The sequence below is a fragment of the Panthera uncia genome, chromosome B4 (assembly GCF_023721935.1).
Source record: "Panthera uncia isolate 11264 chromosome B4, Puncia_PCG_1.0, whole genome shotgun sequence".
NCBI lineage: Eukaryota > Metazoa > Chordata > Mammalia > Carnivora > Felidae > Panthera > Panthera uncia.
This window is the reverse complement of record NC_064809.1, coordinates 3,839,166-3,856,450: the sequence shown is the minus strand read 5'-3', so window position 1 is coordinate 3,856,450 and position 17,285 is coordinate 3,839,166. Positions and strand designations below refer to the sequence as shown.

General features: G+C 46.5%; 1 long non-coding RNA gene across 1 annotated transcript in view; it reads left to right on the top strand.

Moving 5' to 3' along the window:
* LOC125918581 (uncharacterized) overlaps positions 1–16,709 on the top strand; it is a 147,032-nt gene extending 130,323 nt beyond the window's left edge. Inside the window, exon 3 of the long non-coding RNA XR_007456488.1 lies at positions 16,612–16,709. This is a non-coding gene — a long non-coding RNA (uncharacterized LOC125918581). The remainder of the gene's footprint in view (positions 1–16,611) is intronic.
* Positions 16,710–17,285: the final 576 nt, after the last annotated feature.

Genomic DNA, 17,285 nt, shown 5'->3' with positions numbered 1-17,285 from the left:
GTGCGAGTTTGCTCAGCCTGTTCCGTTCGTACTTTTGGGCCTGATGGTGCCTCATCGTGGGGAGCGGTCCTGGGCGCTGGAGAACGTTTAGCAGCGTCCCCAGCCCTCCCCCGCTAGACGCCAGCAACGCGTGTCCCCAGGTGTGACAATCCAGAATGCTTCCAGACATTGCCCAATGTACCCCGGGCAGGCGAGATCACCCCCTTGAGAAAGACTGGTGTAGTGGGAGAGGGATTTGTTTGGGACAGGAAAGTGTTTCCCGCATTCCGTTTTCACTTTGTAATTTGCGGCTGCCACGCAGAGCCCCGAGAAATCATCAACTGGATTCTTAACGTTGTGACTTCTCCCTCCCGTGGCCCAGCAAATGAGGGCTGAGAGCTGACTACTCATCTCTTCAGCACATCCAGCAGGTGAGCCTGAAGGGTCTTCCCAAGTTCCTGAGCCCGACAACCGAGGGGCCGGTTCTAATATACTTTACATCTGTGTGGGGAAAATTGCATCAGAATAGTTCAAACAAAAAGGCCAAACTGCATGATTCATTTTGGAAGAGTAGTTCAAAAAGTGAGCCCTATTTTAAAAATTCACATTTTTATTTTTATCCAGGACTCTGATCGTTCCACGAGAGATAAATGATTCCTTCTCAGAGGGGAATAAGGAGCAGTTTCATCTTGGCCTTCCATTGCTTGAAACTATTCCACCTCTGTGAACTCATTTCATATTTTAAGCTCCCAAAAAAGGACGGAAGAATTTAGCAAACTTCCCATGTGACCACATATTGTTAATAGAACAACTTGTCATTTGGAAAATTTCCACCTTTCTGGGAAGACACGCACTATTATCTACCTTAGGATCAATTTCAGTGCAGTGTAGTCCCTGTTTTGATCTTGTCCAAAAGCACTAATATTCATCTATTCATTTACTGAAGGTACATCTATTAAGGTCACTTGTTTTTTCTTCCTAGCTATTAAGCACCAGGAATGATTCTTTGAACAAAAGAAGGCATAGGTTCACATATAGCTGATGATTCCACGGAGTTCCCTGGGAACTGAGGCCTCATACCGCAAGGGTGGTCATGGAAAGTCAAGGTACCTCTACGTGATGGGCACGAGATGCGGGTTCAGAGCCGGGCAAAGCTCCAGGGGAGGCGGCATCCAAGTTGAGGTGCGGGGGCGGGGAGAGGCCAACAGGATAAACCGGGGAGAAAGGTTCTAAGCACAGGCACGTGCAACCCCCAGAGGTGCCATCGTGAAAGTCTCCCTGCCACAAAGTCTCATGTCCAGCCCTCAGAGTTGAGAACTCAGGGACTGGCAGCCCAGATGGGTTAGCCTGGAAGTTTCTCTTCTTCCTGAAGAGACACAGAAGGGAGAGACACTTCAGGTGGAATATCTCTTCCCTCTCCTGAGCCAGGTACAGTTTGGGTTCCCCAGCCTGTACACACTTACAGCTCTTCAGATTTGACTCAAGGTCCCTTCTCCCAGAAACCTTGTAAAGGCCACTCCAGCTTCTATCAGTCCCTTCTCCAAGCTGCTCTGACTTTCTAGATGGTTCTGATTTGCTTTCCAATCAGGATTTTAGACGCTGTCAATATTATTCCAATAGGCTCTTGGTAATATACTTCATCACTTATGTGTTTCCTGTGCACATGATTTTGGTTTTCTCAACGAAAATATGGAATGTTTTGGTCTGTACTTTCCAGTGAGCTGTACCCAGTTCTACCAAAAAGTCATGTTTAGATCTGCAAAGTGACTTAAGCAAGTGTTAGGTGAAAAGTAAAGAAGAATGCATGAGCAGGGTGAGGGGCAACCTGATATAACAACGTGCCTTCCAAATGCGATGATTCACACCAGATGGAGGTTTCTTTCTCTGTCAGGGGATGGTCCAGGGTGGGTAGACAGGCTCCACACCAAGGATCCGCCTCCGGGACCAGGTGAGTCAGGCAGTGTGCCATCCTCAAGCATGTTCCTCCCCGAGGCGCTCTAATCTTTGCAACTTCCATCCCGCCAGAAGGAAAGAGGGGTCCTTTTAAGTACAAGTTGAACATGTTCTCTCATATGTTTATATTTTACTGACTCATGTTCTACTGACAAGAACTTAATCACCAGGAAATCTGGGAATTATAGTCTAACTGGACACAGGGACCAGGAAGAATGAGAGATCCAGGCAAGGAGACAGGGAGACTCTTTTCTACTAAGGGCATCCCCTTTATACCCAAGTCTGTTTGCTCTCTCCCATCAACCCATTGTGAGCCCCTTCTTTTGCATCTGTGCCCTAGATGGGGGGGGGAGGGGTGGACAATATTTTAAGCAGAATGTGCCTTTTGAAACAGCCCCAAATGTTCACCCGGGATTTGTGCATCTGTAGTAGAACGAAGGATTGTCCCACCACCCCTCTTCCTGTGCCTCCACTGTAGGCCACAGAAGGACAGTTGGTTAGCTTTTTGGGCTAAAATGAAAGAATAAAAATGAAGTAGCCACTTATAAATACAATATCCTTTCCTCGGTGCTTCCAGATAGAAGACATTTATCCACGATGGCGTCTACAATCTGCAAAGGTAATTTATTGCTGAGAAAGGACAATGCCCATTAAGTTAATTTTTCATTTTAGGACTTTCAAAATATCACAGAAGATCAAAAACAGACAAAAAACAAACAAACTGCTTTGAAAATGGACAAAGGACTTGAATAGATGTTTCTCTAAAGAAAATGTTTCTCCGAATATCCCAGCAAGCCTATGGAAAGATGTTCGACATCACTAATCATTAGGGAAATGCAAATAAAAAACACAAGGAGACACCACTTAACATCCATTAGGATGGCTACTAATAAAAAAAAAAAACAGAAAATAATAAGTTTTGGCAAGGATGTGAGGAGATTAGAACCCTTGTGCACTATTGGGAGAAAGGTAAAATGGGGTGTCCACTACAGAAAACAGTATGGCAGTTCCTCAGAAAGTTGAAAATATAATGACTGTATGACCCAGAAATTCTCCTTCTGGGTTTTTACCCACAAGAAGCAAGGATATGAAGAGATCTTTGTAGAGCCATAGTCACAGAAGCATTATTCACAAAAGCCAAAACGTGGAAGCCATCCAAGCATCCACTGAGAGATGAATGGTTAAACAAAATGTCGAATATTATTCAGTCTCCGAATGGAAAGAAATTCTAACCTATGCTAACACGGAAACACTTTGAGGACATCATGCTAAGTGAGATAAGCTGGTCACAAAAATGCAAATACTGTATGAGTCCACTTATATGAGGTACCCAGAGCATCAGATTCATAGAGACAGAAGTAGATTGGCAGTCGCCAGGGCTGGGGGAAGGGAGAGAGGGAGCTCCTGTTTAGAGTTTCGGCTTCCCAAAATGAAAACAGTCTAGAGATGGGTTGTATAACATTATACTTAACATGACTAAACTGTGCACTCAGAAATGGCTAAGATGATAAATATTATGTTGTGTGTTTTTTCACTACAATTAAAAGTGTTTATAATATATTACAAGGGAAATATACAAGAAGCAGAAATTACACTAGATGGGGGAATGGAAATATTTGGTTGAGCTAATATACTTAACATTTAGGTAAATTTATTACGTATTGGTCAGCAGAGCATTTTATTTACTAGAGCAAATGATTTATAATTTACTTATTCTTTCTAATAATCATTCAATCAGAAGCTTATTTGTTGAACATCTGTCCTAGGAGACCATACTACACTAGAGAGATATTGATAAACCAAAATAGTCATGCTCCCAAGCCCAGTGGAGCTTATCTTCCTGTGGAGGGAAAGGGCATCGGGTGTAGGATCCCTTCAAAGCAGTGGTTTTCAGGGTACGGTCCCTGAGTCGCAGCATGAATGGGAGACTTGTTAGAAATGCAGATTCTCAGGCCTCACTCCCAACCTGCTGAACCAGAAACTCTTGGGATAGGTTTCAACTTTCTGTTTACATTTTTAAAATTTTTATTTATTTTTGAGAGAGATAAAGAGAGACAGTGCGAGTAGGGGAGGGGCAGAGAGAGAGAGAAGGAGACAGAATCCGAAGCAGGCTCCAGGCTCTGAGCTGTCAGCACAGAGCCCGGCGCAGGGCCCGAACCCATGATCTGTGAGATCGTGACCTAAGCCGAAGTCGGATGCTCAGCCTACTGAGCCACCCAGGCGCCCCTCAACATCATGTTGAAAGCAGCCTTCCAGAGGGTTGAAGGCATGCTGGCAGCTCTGGGGAAGGACAGTCAGAGACTGAGGCGAAAGGGTAAAACCCAGGTCAAGGAAGACAAGTAGCAGAGCTGGACGAGAGGGCGGCTGGTGTCCTCCTGGAGGGACTTGGGTCTGAGGGATGATTTGAGGTTAACCAGAAAAGGGGTCGTTGGGGGTCGGAGGCAGAGAGCTGATGTGCAGACACCTTCGGCGGGGTGAAAGCTGGCACACGGAAGGAACCACAAAAGAGCAAAGTGTGTGAAACACAGAAGAGAAGGAGTAATGAGAAGGGCACAGCCATAGAAGACAAAAATCAGACCCTAGAGAGGCATCTGGGCCATAATCAGGCTCTTGGTTTTTAGGAGGGTTTTAGAAGAATGGTCACATAATAACAACTTTCATCTTGAAAATCCTTCTGATTACAGCATGACGTTACTAGACGGTCATTAGAATGAGCGCAAGGACAACAGTTAGTAAGTAGCTTTTGGGCATTTGGGGAAAGAGATGATGGCAGGTTTGGACCAGGGTGGGAAGCTAATAGGGGTAGAAAGTGACCCAAGGTGAAACATGGTGGAGGCTGTGGGTGTGCAGTGTGGATGGGTGCTTCCCAATCTGCAGAGAGTGGTTCCGGCTACTTTCATACATCAGACTCACTGATGTTCGGCTGACAATCGGAACCACCTGAGTGACTAGGGAGATGGCCTAGATAAGAACAAAGACCTAGTCTAAGAAACCCCAGCACGAGACTGACTCCTGTTCATAGATGGGATGGAGAAGGAGGTTGAGAGACCAGATCGGTGATACGAGAAGATTAGATGGACAAGATGGAGTTTCCCAAAGTGAGAAGTCAGCAGCAGTGATCAATGCTCTTGAGTGGCCCAGGAAGCTACATGGAGGTTGTCATTGCATTTGCTCACATGAGGGCCAGGCTGACCTTAGGATATGTCCGCGGAGTAATGGGGTTTTTGTTTTTTGATAAAAACATGTATTTCAAAGTGGGAACAGTTGTACGGTACAAAAGTCACTGTGAATCTTCAGCCAAGTAAATATGCAAACGTACAGCCTCAAAGATGCAGAATTTCATCTGTAGCTGAACGGTCACGTTTGACTTTGTTTCACTCGGGCTTTTAGAGTAAGTGGTGCCCTGCTCAGCAGACAGACGACTTCACCATTTTTTCCCCCTTTCTTCTAATAAGGAGACCACATTCTGTCTGTCAAACACTCTAGCCATTTCTAGGACATGGAAATCAGGCGAAAGGGCGTTAACAAGTGGGAAAATGGGGCAGCATGTGGGTGGTTCAGTTGGTTAAGCATCCGACTCTTGACTTAGGCTCAGATCATGATCTCACGGTTTGTGAGTTCGAGCCCCACGTTGGAATTCTCTCACTCTCTTTCTCTCTATCTCTCCCCCGACCCAAAAAAATAAATAAATAAAACTTAAAAAAATAAGTGGGAAGATGGTAAGGGAATGGAAACAAGCCATATAATCAGTGTTTTTGAGAAATTTGCCTGGGACAGGAGACACATCAGTCAGTAGGTCAGGAAGGATTTTGTCTGTTGTTTCTTCAAAGGACATAACAAAGATATATTTTGAGACTCTTAAAGCAGAGGTTTCAATCACATGTTACAAAGATGCTGAATATCAGAAAGTTTACATATTTAATCCCACCCCCCCCCCCCCCCCCGCCTCCCAAATTATCTTCTAAGCAATTAGTTTGAGACTTTGTGTTTGGGTTCTTTTTTTCATGTTGACATTATGCCTTCTGCCTTTCCCTAAACAAACTCTCTAACTCTGATCCTGGAGCAGAGGGCCCGTCCTGTGTCTCAGCTGCCTGCAGAGTTTCTGTCAAGTGATCGTCTGCTCCATAAACCTGTGCTTAAGCCTCATCTTCTTAGAGCACATTTTAAAATACCCTCCCTTCGTCAAAACCTGGCAGCAGGAAGTGACCCTGGTCCCGCTGTTTACCTGAAGGTCATTAGCAAGCAGCTCTGGGTTTGTACTCTGGCTCAACTTAGGCACGTGGTCTGTGGCCATTCACAGGCCATCACCTTCTTTTGGTGGCCAATCTCAACACAAGACCAGCGCAAGGAGAGCGCAGAGCCCACGCGCAGGTCCTAGCTGGGCTCCTCCCCGCTGTCTGGGGTCATTGCTCCCAGGTCCTCAGGCTACGCCCAGCTGCATGTGCTGCTTCTTCGAGTTTTGTTATTTCACTGCTCTCCCAACCGCAGCCCAGTAAAGAAGTGACAACCCAGTTCCAACTTTGGCAATCCAGTGACTGACCGCGTCATCGTCCGTTCCTCGCCTGTCAGATCAGGACACAGACAGGGATGCTTAAACTGTGCACCTGGCAGTGAAATGTTATCCATCATGGAAGGCCAGGAAGGGTTCTTACACGTGAAGCTAGCCCAAAGCCCATCTGTGCCATGTGCCGTGCACACGTTATTTTACAAATATGTTGTTGCTGATGGACGATGTGACCAAGAAAGATCCGAAAATAACTTTCTGGAAGAACAACCAAAATGTAACAGCTGTGGGCTGGTTTTTAAGAATGCTTCTAGATGACTTAAAAATAGCCATTAAGGGGCCCCTGGGTGACTCAATCGGTTAAGTGTCCGACTTTAGCTCAGGTCATGATCTCGCAGTCTGTGCGTCCCAGCCCTGTGTTGGGCTCTGTGGTGACAGCTTGGAGCCTGGAGCCTGCTTCGGATTCTGTGTGTGTCTCTCTCTCTGCCCCTGCCTCTCTCACACTCTGTCTCTTTCTCTTTCTCAAAAATAAATAAACATGAAAAAAAAAAAGCCATTAAGCAGTTTCCCTGAAGAAATTAGAAAACCCAAGGAGAAAGTCCCGGCCATCTGGTCAACAATGCAGATAGAGTGCCATGTCTGCGGCTCCCCCATGCGACCATGCCCGGGGGCCAAGGCGACGGGAAGGACATGGATTTCAGTCTGTGTTTATAATCATCTTATTTCCTCCATCCCATTTCCATCTTCCTTCCCGCCGGCCCCTCTGTGGACATTAAGCTCCAACAACCATACAGAGATGGCCTGTCTCCCACCTCTGCAGATCAAACACTCGAACACAAGCCTACACAGTTGTTGTGCTTCCCTGACTTAAATTTGACTAATGCAGAATGTGGTATTGAGAGTGGTTGCAGAGGAACAGAATCTTCAGGATGAGCTCTCTGAGTTATCTCTGGGTTTTCTGGAACTCGTCTCTGGTCTGATTAGATGTAAAGGCACTAATGACCCTATTTCCAGTGGTAAAGGAGTGTGTAGAATATAGTGGCGAAATAGCTCCTCAAATTTTCACCTTTATGTACGTGCAAGTAAGTGCCTACTGAGGACCAGGCTCTGGGTGGCCAGGCATTTATTGAGAACATCGTGATGAGAACAAGGAGTATAATTGGATCGGTTGGTTACTTCTAACTATGCTAACTTAGGAAAAGAAAACGATGAGCTCGGGGCTTTAAATTCCCAGATTAAGGTCTATATAAGGAATCCAAAAGCGCCTAGAATGGCCATGTAAGAAATCCTATCTCCTGTAGCCAGAGGGCCAAGATTTCTGAAAATTAAACCCAAAGTCTCATCTTGCAGGTGGATGGATTACTGCCCAATATGAATTCCCAAATTCACAGGGTCTCTTTTATTAGAATTAGGACATTTGTTGGAAAGAAATGGGATTTGGAAGTTTGGTTTATATGAGGAAATTCTGATGAAGCTAGGGATCTTGACTTCCTAATTCTGGCAGCCTCCTCTGCCTTCTTTGCCAGTGGAATCCTCAGGAAATTTGTCCCCTTCTCATGATGGAGCCCTAAGGCCCCCGACTCCGAGAACTCACTGATAATCCTTGTTAAGATCTGCTCTCACCATTCTCCTTCCATCGTGGCCTGTGAGTAGTCCCAAATCTGTGATGGGGTGTGGTACACACCAAAAGAGTTGCACGACGGACAGTTTGTATCAACAGCAATCTGGAGAATAAGAATGGCAGTTATCTTAACATATGGGATTAAGACGGGACGAATTCGAAGTCTGGCTCATGGTGAATCTACTGAGAGTGGTTCACTGGCTCAGGGTTTCTGTTGAGGGGCTAGGAATGCCTCCAACAATTTGCTTGACAGATCGACTGAATGATGAACCCAGAGTGGATTTACCACATGAGGCCAGCCCCTCCCTGCCCCCCCACCCCCACCCTGGGATGCCTTTCACCTCACGGGGCTGCAAGATAATATATACCTGATTCTGAGCCATCAAGTTACCAACCAGCCTAACAGGGTATCCTGACCTAGCTGTTGTCTGACCCACCAGCACTGTTTTGTTACTTTCCGAGGACTTTCAAATATGTTGTTACAACTCAGGAAGATAAAGAAGATGGATTCTATTCCTCTTTTTCTGAGTTGAGAAAAGTTGAGAAGTTCACTTAGAATTATGCATTTTTTATATTCATACAACAGTACATATGTCTATACAGCCATCCCTCCAGATGGCTAAGCCATCAAGAGGAAAATAGATCAATAGTAAATTTTATTTGATTATAAGTCATGCATTTAATCACATCTATCAATAAATATTAAGTAAGAACAGCTCAAGTTACAAACTTAAAATACCCTAAGTAAGTAAGGTTATATGTCTGTGGTAAAAATACATCACAGCCCACATTGCACAGAGTAAGTGAGATGTGTGGGAAATGACCTGCCCTTTTCTTCCATTAAAGGGCAGAGTTTTTTGAAAAAAGATGGTTCAATTTCCTCTCTCCAAGCTGCCTTTTTAAAATAACATAACATCACACATATCTTGACACAACTCCACATGATTCAGAGGCCCTTCTTAAAATACGACCAGACCACATTCACGGAGACTGAATCACCTCTAACCTTCCGAACTTGCTGAGGATTACTAATCAGGATGTGTTTTCATTCCTCAGATAGTATGGGAAAGTTCTGATTTTGACAGTGAAGCTAACATTCAATCAGTTATCACTGCAGCCCTAAACAAGTCCTGTGTTTCTTCTTCTCTCGTTGCCTCGCCAAGACTGAAAGACATCCCGTGTAAAACCGCGTGTTTGCCAGTGGAAATAAAAGCTGCCCGTCTCCGGAAAAATGAACGATTCCCGAGATGACATTTTAAAAAGGAATAAAGCAGCCTTATGAAAGTATGTGACATTCATCTACATCAGGACCTCCGTCGAGCCCTCTAGCTCCCAGAGACACGCACGTCTTCCGAGTTAATTATGCCGGAAGACAGCTCCCGCTCCAGGCCCGAGGACACTTGTTGGGAAAAGTCAAACATGATTTGGCATTTTTCTTCTGACTAAAAATCGGGGACTCACGGCACCTGCCGCTAGCACGTACGGACGAGTCTGACCGCGTGGCACAGCATGACCAGTGCCTGGCCTGCGCTGGCCTGACTCCGCGAGAAAGCTCACAGAGGCCCGAGTCTAAGCCAAAGAGCCCTAAGAGCGGAAGGAATGGCACTCGAACTTCGAAAGCCTCCATTGGAATCTTCCTTCCTGCCAGACTGAGGCTCTCGATTTCTTTATTTGGAAAATGAGGCCGGGCTGTGTTTACCTCAAATGTGCATCAAAGCAAGCTCATGCACACGGACTTGTGCTTAGGTCTGCAGGTCTGTCCACTTGGTAAATGCGGTCGCTATTAATAACAGCAAACACGAGCTGTCATGACTAACTAGCCTGAACTCCAAAGGGACTGATTTCTTTGGCTCACTCAGTCAGAATTTCCTTAGCGACTGGGGCCCAGAAGATAAAGCACTGTAATCACTTCCTGTGAGTGATGTCTTTGCCTCCGTTGTACCATGAGTAACATGTCTATCATTCACGTTTAAGCGCCAGCCTATCTGAGAGCCAGATTTCCCCCTAGGCATTTGGTTAAATCGGCCTCGGAATAGTGATGGCTCACGGTTCTCCCTCCCCTCGCCCTCACCCCCAAGCACACTTAAAGACGGTCAAGCTTGTAGCGGCCGACATTCTCTCTCAGCCCCTCCCGGATAGCCCACTGAGGAAGCCACGGAGGAGAGGGGAAGAAGAGTCTTGCCTGAAGTCGGCAGCTTCCACATCTCCCACGTGTGCCCGCATTCAGGGCTGGTCCCGAATGTCACATCCCGGTGGGAAGTGACTGCGTGTGTTTTGTTTGTGTCCGTGGTCCTGTTGACAAAAGCCATCTGCAGGTGTCCTCCAGAAATGATTACACGGTGATTCTCTTAGCTGAAAAGAAGCATAAATATTATTGACTCCCGTCTCCCGGCGACCTCCGAAATCCCTACTTTCCAGAGATCTCAGGACTCTGTTTCTCTGATAGATTTTTTCCTGACATTAGTCTGCGGGGACAGAATTCCTCTCTCTGTTGCCCACCTTCCCAGCCCCATCTCTTGGTATTTTCATAGCGGGGCACAGCATGCGACATGCCTCTCCCTCCCCCCTGCCTTCTCCCGAACCTGAGTCTCCCTGGCCCCACATTTATGCACGTAAAATTCTCAGTAGGCACTCGCTCCCTCTTCCCGGAGGCAAACTTTCTTCACGGTGTAACTCACTCAGATGTCAACAACAGAAAGTAGAAGCAAATCGAGAAGGCAGGGCACAAAAGCCCCCTGTGGCTGTGGGGCAGGACACCGGAGAGCGACCTCAGGACCTCACGCGGCGCCCCCGCCCCTGACAATGCCAGGCTGGACGGAGCACAGGGGCCACCCTGGGAGCCAGCGCGGTGTGTAGATGGGGGTGGGGGCCTCGCACACATCAGGCATCCACCCAGACTGTGTGCTGCGTACAGAAGGACAGAAAACCTGTGTTTAGAATATCACTAAGGAAACCCAGATGCATTATCTTTGCCAGAGGACAAAAGGCAGTGTGGTTAGTGCCTGACTCGAAGCGACCTGGCCAGAGAACGTGTGATAAGGATGTTGACCAGGTGGGGGCGGGGGTTGAGGAAGAAAAGAGCGGCCACAGTTTTTATACAGTAGAAGAACGCTTCCGGAAGAGTTCCACGGCTCTTTATCATGCTGGTGGCTTTTTGCAGGCAACGAGCAGTCGAAATAAAGGCATTTCAGTCTTTCCACTCGAGGATTTAGGCGGCCATAAATTCATCTTTCAAATACCAAGATTTTTAAGCACTGCTTTTTGTTCCTGCTTTGACACCTGTAAAACATATTTTATTTCAATATGTCGTGCACAATCGCAAGAGTATGTTTTGACCCCAGAATTATGTTTGACCTCAGGATTTTGAAAGCATATATATATTTTTTTCAACTTCCAAACTCTTACAGCAAGAGAGCGTATTGTGTGTGCACTGATGTGTGCGTGTGTGTGCGTGGTGGGTGTTATGTGTACTGTGCCCTGAATTTTATTCAGAAGCTTAGTTCCATTTTAATGCCAGTTAATTTTTAGCACTATTAACAACACAGAAAATTACTCTCTAAAAATAAGTTGAAATATGTTTATATTTGTGACGTTTAGGCAATAATACTCTCATGCACGATACCCTTTAACAGATTACCATCCATAAAAAGATAACAGGAGCCTCCATTTATCGTGCCATAATAACTTCCCCGCTACTCCTGAGGCACGTGCTGTGGACTTATTTCCACGTGGGTCAGCCCGGTTTCGACCTGTGTCAGACTTGCGTCTCTTCTCCGTGCGGTCACGCGTTATTTTCTCTTCCACTGCTGCATCTTGATTATAATGTTACGAATTCAGGCTCTTAAAATATAAAGATAGTAAATCATTTTAATTGAAGAGTCTACAGTCGGCATCTCGATCTTAGATCATCTAAGCGAGGATCCCACAGACCGGGGAGGGACTTCACACCTGCTAAACACAGTTGAAGTGATGGTGGATCTTTCTGTTGTTACTTAAAGCAACAACAACGATTTGGCAGTTTTTACACACACACGTACATGGGCACATCTTTACAGATTATGCTCATATTTTTTATTTGGGTATTATTTTGTTTTGTTTTGTTTTAGGCTGACAGCATGAAATCGATGTGGTTCTAGGAAACCAGTGCCTAACCCATGGGGCTCAACAGCAAGTATATAATCCAAACCTCAAAAAACCATATTCAGTAGAAATATTTGGCTCTTGCGATGGACACACCTGGAATCTAATCTACATGACTGGCATGAGTCATCTATTGATAGAGTATGAAAGAAACCAGTGCCCAAAAGTTTGAAAATAGGCTAAAGAATGAATTAGTCGTTTTTTAAGAAAAAAATAGAAATGAGCCAGGACGATAAGACAAACTTTGTGGGTAACAACAATTGCAAATTACAGACTCCGAGATGCAGATTCAAAACCCTTTCACTAAAGGAACTGTCTCTATTTCCATTAACCCATTTACTTTAAAGCATTTGTGCAGCGTCTACACTGTTACAGCTCCCGTACGATTGATACACAAACACAAGAGAACATTGTTCAGTGATTGGAATTGCAATAGATAATTCTGACGGCCTAGTTACAAGTTGGAATTCGATATAGCCAGAAGACAAATCCTAGAAATCTTTTTTAAAATGACACGTTTTGCTTGTAATCATACTGGGTGTAGTTGCATTATCTAAAGGGAGATCATTATATTGTGTGTATTAGAGAGAGAAGCAGCATGGTCTGACTCGGAGATAAACTTGAACATATAGCACAGAGAAGCACTTTTTTAACGGGCCTTTACGGTACTCAATAATCACCGTCTAAATACGTTGAAATAAATTTCAAATAACGTACTTCAAATTCAAGACTGTGCAGAATAAGGCATTTTATTACCAATATGCATCCATTTAACATCATATAATTACACAATTGAACATTTGTACAAAAACATTTAAAATAGCACTGGTTAAAACTGTACTCTCTCTGAAAATGCAAGACCTAGATACTTTCTTTTGAGAGAGAGAACATGTGAGTGTGCTTGCACGGGGGAGGGGCAGAGAGAGGATCTTAAGAAGGCTCTATGCCCAGTGTGGAGCCTGGCTTGGGGCTCAAACCCATGACCCTGGGATCATGACTTGAGCCCAAATCAACAGTCAGGCACTTAACCGACTGAGCCACGCAGGCGCCCCAGGAAAGATTCTCTCAAGATTCTTTAGCTCAGACCCTGATGATATTTTTTTTTTCTCTATTAGAACACAAAAAAACCCAGACAAGTATAAGCACTACAAAATAAAAATATTAATAAATTTTAAAAAATCATATCTTGGGGCACCTGGATGGCTCAGTCAGTTGAGCATCCCACTTCGGTCAGGTCATGACCTCACAGTTCATGGGTTCGAGCCCCGTGTCGGGTTCTGTGCTGACAGCTTGGAGCCTGGAGCCTGCTTCGGATTCTGCATCTCTCTCTCTCTCTCTCTCTCTCTCTCTGTCCCTCCCCTCCTCCCCTGCTCACACTCTGTCTCTCTCTGTCTCTCTCTCTCTCAAAATAAATAAACATTAAAAATCACATCTTGATTCTAATTATTCTCCTTGAGGCACAAGCAGCTCTCCGTAAATTACATCTCAGATAAAGATAAACTAACAGAGCAGACAGCCCCACGAATTAAATAGGCTTTTCCCATCCAGGCTTCCCACCTCCTATCCAAGTGTCTGAGGTCTTAAATGTATCTATTTTAATATCTGGGATAGGGTGAATTTTGACGAGCATCTATTCATATAAAATAACAATAACGACCGGTAACATAATCCACCATAGTTAGTTTTGCATTTATGATACAAAACTGCTTGCAAAATACCTCTAACCAATACAGAAGTATGCCACCCAGTTGGTGCCTGCAATAAAGGCATTTTCTATAAGCTTGCAGGGCAACACGGGTCAACTCTGAGAATTCATTTGCTAGCCAGCTTTCACTAGGATGAAAGGAAAATGCATATCTGCTATTTTGCAGCAAGCAAAGGACACAGACAACTGATGGAGGGGTGGTTAATCTTGTCGACGATGTACAACTCGAGGTACATTTATATGTTTTAACAATATGAAGTTAATTTTTGCAGAATGGATAAACATAGAAACACAACTCACGATTTTCTCCATCCAACCTGAATCAATATACATCAGAGAACACGTACATTTGTCACTGTCGGTTAATTCCCGTCACATGTTGGCTATCCATTTAAAAGTCAGACAACATAGGGGTGCCTGGGTGGCTCAGTCAGTTAAGCGTCTGACTTCGGCTCAGGTCATGATCTCACAGCTCGTGAGTTCGAGCCCCACGTCAGGCTCTGTGCTGACAGCTTGGAGCCTAGAGCCTGCTTCAGATTCTGTCTCTGTCTCTGTCTCTGTCTCTGTCTCTCTCTCTCCCCCTCCCCTGATTGCTCTCCATCTCTCAAAAACAAATAAATATTTAAAAAAATAATAAAAAAAAGTCAGACGACGTGTCTAGAGTAATAGACCGTGGTGGCCACGGCGGATCAGTCAGGAAAGACACCGGGGAGAACACCAGAAAGGACACACGGGCACAAACTGGCTGAATGCTAGCCCTGCCTCCTACCAGATTAGTCCTCAGACAACATCTCTTTCCGACTGCCATCCTCGGGAATGGGCGCTGAGGCAGTCGGGTGCTGTGGCCAGGATGCCTGCAATCAAAACCCAATGCAGTTTCTCTCTGTTGTGCGATTCTGGACACACCCGGAGACTCACCTAGTAAATTTTATGGGGCTCCTAGAAAGTAGTATACCCTTCACGATGTGGCCAAAAAATGAGTGATGGATTCATAGTTACATTGTCTTTAGGATATGTTTACCTGGACTGAGCAGTGGGAAGGCGATGCCAGCATAAACGAAACTCAGGACAAAAACAGGAGTGAACACCCAGCACCCCCTGGCCGGTTCTCCTGCACCTGCCTTCACACCCCTTGGCCACAAACATATTCTTTGCAGTATGTCTCTTGGCGGGACTGACTGAGAGGGAGACAGGACCAGAGCCAGAGTGCACAAGGCTCAGGGTGGCAGACGTCTTCAAGGTCACCGCCAGCTGCTGAGCTGAACATCCCCCAGTGTCCTCAAAGAAAGGAATTCCTGGATTCCTGGAATGCTAGGATAACCCTAGTTCATACTTAGAACTGGCCCCGAAGACGGAAATACATCTCAGTTTTATTGTAAATTCTGTCCAAAAACCTGTGCGAATGCTCTTACCTAGACAACTGTCATCAGCATGACCTAATTCATAGTATCAAACAGTAAGGGCCTCGGGGCTTATCCGAAGTCTAAGGTTTGCAATGTCACAGGAGCAGTCGGGACACCTGAGTACTCTGGTAATGAAAGGGACGGTCAGTGGGTCTATGAGCAATGAAAGCAGCGATCACGGTAAAAACAATGGGTGTCTGCTGGGGCGCCTGGGTGGCTAGAATGGTTGAGTGTCCAACTCTTGTTTTTTTGACGTTTATATATTTTTGAGAGAGAGAGCACACGAGATGGGGGAGGGACAGAGAGAGAGGGAGACAGAGAATCCAAAGCAGGCTCCATGCATTCTGTCAACAGAGCCCGATGCGGGGCTCAAACCAACGACCCGTGGAATCGGCCGAAGTGACTGAGCCACTCAGTTGCCCCATGAACATCAGATTCTTGACCTCGGCTCAGGTCACGATCACCTGGTTCGTGGGATCAAGCCCCTTGTCGGGTTCCACGCTGACTGTGGAGCCTGCCTGGGATTTTCTCTCTCTGTGCCCCTCCTGCACGTAAGCTCTCTCTGTGTCTCTCTCAAAATGCATAAATAAACTTTTAAAAAAGCGAGTATCTATTGACAATTTATTTTCTAACATTTAATAAAGTCGCTACACAGCCATCTTTCGACCTCTGCTGGGAATAAGCAATAAAGCTCTGCATTTTCTAAGCAACGCCTGACTGACCTCCTGGGTGAAAAGCATCTTCCTGGCAGAAAAGTCGTCAGCGTGATGATGGGCATAATCAGAAATACAGCAGCCAGTACGGGCAAAGGGCCCAACTCACCTGCTGTCCACGGAGGACACGCCTGTTTCCGGCATCCAGCAGCACGGGGCAGGAGCAAATGTTTTCCTTAAAGGATCCGTAGGAACTGTTTGCCGTTTTGTGGATCCTCCTGTCTGGGCTGTAACCCCTGGACCCTGCCACTTCAGTGTGCTGCCCTCTGTGTACTGCCCTCTGCCAGCCAATCTAGCCAGGGATTCATCAGGAAACCTGTGACTCCGGAACCTTCCCCCCCTCCCCCCCCCCCCCCCCCCCCGCCCCGGGGCGCTTCCAGAAGTCACTGCGTTAACATAACAAAAGACACCTTGAAGCTCTTTTCACTTAGAAGTTCCCCAGGGTTTTAGGAATTCTGTGCCAGGAACAGGGTGAAGACCAAATGCATATTTCTTGTAGCTCAGCACTCGGCCGTGGCTTTGGCGTCCTGTAGCCTCCGGGTGTGGCCGTGAAGGCAGCTCTGCTCACGGAACACATGCATTTTTCCCTGCAGGCCCAGAATGCGGCTAGGCCCGGGCGCCCCCTCCCCTGCTGTGTGCACCCCGGAGACGCCAACCTTGCAGCTGACAAGAATATCCCAGGATCGCGGTTCTTAAGGTACAGCTCTCTGGAATAGCCTGTGAGGAGTGCGCGTTCTCTGGCCCTCCCTCAGGCTGGCTGGAGGAGAAATTCCGGGGTGGCCCAGCAGCCTCCGGCCTAACAAGCCTTGCCGGGGCGGGGGGACGGGTCCCGGGTACGTGAGAGGGAAATAACGCGCCTGCCTTCCTTTCCCAGAGTATTGGGGTTCTCGGTCAGGGTCTCGTCGGGTTTTCCTCGGACCGAGACACCTCCCGATTTCGGTTTCCTCGCGAAGCTCCGTGGGCTGTTGGCACGGGGGGGTGAAGCCTCTCCCGGATCCGCGTCAGGTTTCTGCAGAGGCGGAACGTGGGTTTGCACACGCTTCTCGGTGCCGCCGTGAGCGTGGAAGGTGCCGGTCTGCCTCCGGGCACGGGCCTTCGGGGCCCACGGGAGTCCTGGCCCCCAGCCGCCCCTGTCCCCTGCTGCACCTGGTGTTCGGTAGGTGTGTCCCACACGTGTTTGTTGAACAGATAAAGGAAATGTTGTCACGTGTGTTTTCAACTCGAGACCCTTCCGAGACAACAGCTTGGGTTAACGGGCTTGGCCAAG